This window comes from Carya illinoinensis, chromosome 5 (assembly GCF_018687715.1).
Source record: "Carya illinoinensis cultivar Pawnee chromosome 5, C.illinoinensisPawnee_v1, whole genome shotgun sequence".
Taxonomy (NCBI): domain Eukaryota; kingdom Viridiplantae; phylum Streptophyta; class Magnoliopsida; order Fagales; family Juglandaceae; genus Carya; species Carya illinoinensis.
In genome coordinates, this window is record NC_056756.1 from 20,010,997 (window position 1) to 20,015,993 (window position 4,997).

A 4,997-nucleotide genomic window follows, 5' to 3' on the forward strand; every position below is an offset into this window, starting at 1 on the left:
TTAAAAAAGGAATGGTATGGAGAGTAGGAAATGGCCAAAGGGTGAACATCTAGTCAGACAGTTGGATCCTATCTCTGCCCCTTTACAAAGTCACTGCCCCAAGAGAAGAAGATTGCTGGTGTGAACAAGTAAGTGACCTTATTGATCCAATATGTACAAAATGGAAGGACTATCTACTCCAAGAAATATTCTATACACACGAGATAGAGGCAATCAAAGCAATCCCAATCTGCCTTGGGGATAGAGAAGATAGGATGATCTAGCAACATACCAATAATGGCCAATTCTCAGTTAAAAGTTGCCACCACATGCATAGGTCATTGGAAGCTGATATAGAAGGGGAACCCTCCAGTAAAAGGTGAGACATATAAGTGTGGAAGACACTATGGAAGCTCAAGACCACACCAACAATCAAAATATTTATTTGGAGAGCATGTAGTAAGGCCCTCCCCACCTTGGCAAACCTGAAAAGAAGAAGAGTTGTGGAAGAAAGTTCATGTATTATCTGCAAACAGTTTCCTGAGACATCAAGTCATACATTATGGGGTTGTCTAGCTGTGCCGGATGTATGGAACCAAAGCAGTAAGAAGATTCAAAAAATGACATGTCATAGTGATCATTTCTTTGATATATGGTCTAACCTAGTGGAGGTGCTGAGCCCCAATGAACTCGAGATAGTGGCTGGAATCTCAAAAGGAATATAGAACAGTAGGAATGAAATCATGCATGGCAAGGAATTCAAGCATCCCACTAAGGTATACAACCAGGCAGTAGCAGAATTGACCCTATACACAGATAGCCTACAAAACTCAGGAAAGGATAGAGTCATATCCCAAACAAAAGCACAAGTGGAAAAAGCTAGCTGGGAACCTTTACAAGGTCAATTGGGATGCGGCAGTAAGATCAGTAGAAGGAAGAATCGGCGTAGGTGTTATAATCAGAGATCACACAGGCCAACTTGCTGGTACACTCCGAGCTCAAAGATCCTTCAGGGAGAGACCTTTTGATGCAGAGGCCTATGGCTTACTGATAGCAGCTGTGTTCATCAAAGAGATAGGCATACAACAGGTCTGTCTAGAAGGAGATTCAAAACAAGTAGTAGATTTGACAGCAAAACAAGGCTTGGACTGGAGCGTGGGAGGATGTTTAGTGGAAGATGCAAGGAAAATACTGAATTCATTTGCAAGATGGAGTATCTCTCATGTTCCCCGTGAAGCAAACATGGCAGCCCATCAGTTGGCACAAGAAACATTAAGCTATACAGAGGATGTTTATGATATTGAAATCTGTCCACCATGTATTATGTCAGTTGTAATCAAAGAAATGATGTAATCGTAGTACTCTATGAATGAATGTACCATAGAGTCATCTGTTATACAATGTTTCTGGTTTTATTAATGAGATGAGATCTCTTTTCAAAAAAAAAATATGCTTCATATTTGAACAGTTTTGTATTAAGCCCAACTCTTGGCATGGACCACTACCACGTGCCTCTGTTTAAAAAAATCATATGATAGATAAACCGTTCCCCGTTAAGGCCAAAAAAATTAAAAAATTAAAAAATTGTAGCCTAGCTGACTTCTAACCTCATTCATTAGTACATTATATCAGTAATGTAATGTAATATATATATATATATATATATATATATAATAATGTAATATATAATGGATTTTATTGTGTATTACATGCATTTTAAATGATTAATATTGGATTTATTTATTTATTTATTTTTTACATGTATTTAGTTAAAAAAAGTAATTAGTTGTTTCTAGCTTTATTTATTTTTGACAAAATTTAGTTTTTTACTTTAATATATTTTTGTTATTATAGACAATGTTCAATATATTAATATTATGGTTTTCAACATTATTTCTGCTTTTATATATATATATATATATATATATATATATAAATTATGCTTTTCTAACAATTATTATTTTTTTCTTGAAAAAATTTAATAACATATGGGCTTTTGTTAAAAATAAAAAAAGGTATGCCCAAAACCTGAATTTATGGATTCCAAAAATCAAGTTTCTTCGCTTCTGGGCCGGATATAACTAAGTACCTAGACCGGAATTTGAATGAATAGTCAGAGTGAGATAAAGAGTAAGATATAGAGAATTTTAAGAAGATAAGTAGTTAAAATAGAAAAAAATAATTTTTAGCTAAAATTCAGCCAAACTTTTGTTCAGCACAATGTAAATGCTCAGAATGAATGGTAATTAAAAACTGAAACATCTTTATTTACGTCATTTTAAATCACTTTCTACTTGTGAAAATGGGAACGGAACCTTCAGCCGAGAGGTGAATGCGACAGATATGTTGGAATCATATCAATATATGTTATACATTTATTATTGCAATTAATGACGATTTTGGCATGTTGTGGTTGTACTGTCAATTGGGTATGTGTCAACTCGCTGGATTTGATATTGGTTTAATGATACTTTATAATAATGCCACTCTTGGAAAACAACTTAGCGTCTTACATTATATAAATCTGTTATCTAATGATGCTTTGTAACTAAAATTTGGAATGCAATATTAGATATCCTCCAGCAAATATTTGCAATGCAATATATGTACATACACGCAAAATACATGCATGCATTTACGTTTAATTATATATATATAACTTATTTACATATATATTATAAATATGCATGTCTCTAAATTGTCAAAAAAAAAAAAAACTCAGTTCAGGGCAACTGGCTATACTCATCCTGAAGATATATATATATATATATATATGCTTCCCTTGTGAGAGAGTGGAGACTACCCCACATGAAAATAAACGTTGCAAGTAGATTAATGAAAACCACTTATCAGGGGTAAAAAAGGAGGTAAGAGATTCAGTTCAAACATGTTAGCATATATTTACCTACCTTAATTAGATTAGTATTTTGTTTGAGATTATAATAATATTATACAGTAACTATTCTAGAACAAAATACTTTGCATTTAGGTATAAATTGTATTTATTTCCTTTATTACACAAACCTTATTACACTATAAATAGGACAAGTCTATACATTATCAATACACATTGAATTTATGAGCTTTTTCACCTACAGTTTTCTATACGGTATCAGAGAGGATACAATCCTGGTGCCTCTATTTGCTATTCATGTCCGTGTCACACCTTTTTGTAGTTGGTGTTCCCTTGCTATTTTGTTGATAGTCCACTACGGTTGCTACATTGGTTATATTCCACTTGACAGATGCAGCTTCTTCACACTTCCAGCTCCGTGTATTCTTATATTTTCAACAAAATCAACCCACCATACAACACTTGTGTTGTCTATGATTATGTGCAAAAATTGTACAATTCTAAATCATCTGGCCACACACTCCAAGCACCAATCACTACTTCAGTGCATCCTTACACATGCGGCACACAACCCAATTCGTTTGCTATAGTTTGGTCCATCTTTCAACACATTACAATCCACTTTCGGCCCAACCCATCACAAGTAAGCCTTTATCCTTTTTTGTCCATCTATTTTTTATCGCAAGCCCACACCACTCTTGGCCCAACCCACCCCAATCCAACCCATCCACCTCATCTATCTAGTCATCCTTCTAATCAGACACCACGTCATTGTTCACTGTCAACCCTCAAAATGTCTTCTTCTTCCCACCTTGATAATATTGCTTTTCCCATTGACAATATTTTAGATGGAGTCAATTATAATATGTGGACTCAAAACGTAGAAGTTTTTCTGCATAGCCATAAAATGTGGCATTATGTGTTAGGAGATATTGTTGCCCCTAAGCAAGAAGAGGGTGAAAGTACTGAAGTCTATGCAAGCCGCCTTGAATATTGGCATAGTGTACACTAGAAGATCCTTTTTTGCTTTATCGACACTCTAATTTGCTCCCTAAACTCACTCATGATTCTTCTTTGCAATTTCATTTCGAGGCTAAATTTTACCAATGCAACAAAAATCAAGACAATCTATTGTTGATTTCTATTCTCAAGTTAATAATTAATGGGAACAACTATCTATTGCAGATCCTCGGATGGGATGTTCTTGACCTATTTGTGGCCCATCGTGATCTTCGAAAGTTTATGCATTTCATAGTGACCCTTTGTGAGGACTTTGTGTAACGCCCTGATCTTGGAGGCTCAAAGAGTTAGTTCTTATTACCTAATAAGCACTTCCACAAACTTCTATCATATCTTTCATATCCAAAATATCTTTGCAAAGACTCCAAAACCAAACATAAATTCCTCTAATATTTAACAACACATATCAATCCATCAACTCCTCAATACCATAATCCAAATAAAATAAAACAACTTCTCCACGTCTCTATTAACATAATGAATTTAAATAAACCTAAGTCTTCATAATCATCTGAATATACTAAAATCAAATTACTTAATAAATAAATCTTCCAATAGTACTTGTACTCCAAGGTACTCAACCACAACCCTCAACTATTCTTGCCACATACTCCATTACTCCTGATCTTTATCATCACAATCATATGAAAAATGTTATAGAGATAAGGGGTTGAGTTATCAACAACTGAGTAAACAAAGAAACTATACGAGTATGTAAACATGAGTATTTACAGAGTTCGAAATGCATAATAAAACTTTTACTTTCAAAATGCAGAATCTGAACAAACACTTTCAAAATACAAAAAACAAAACATATTACAAAATACAAAGTGAAGTTCTCAGAAAAAATTTCTTATTCCAAAAATCCTTTGGCACATCGTAAACTGAAACATTATCTTCATATTACATCGGAGCACCATACCGAGACAGATACCATGTTTAACCCCCATGTTAGGGTTGTAAACCACAATTATACTCGTGGCTCGGCCATATACCATGTTTAACCCTTGTGGTAGGGTTATAAACCACTATTAAACTCATGGCTAGGCTGTATGCCACTATTATACCTATGGCAGGGTCGTATACCACTATTATACCCATGGTGGGACCGTATACCACTATTATACCCATGGTGGGGCCTTAT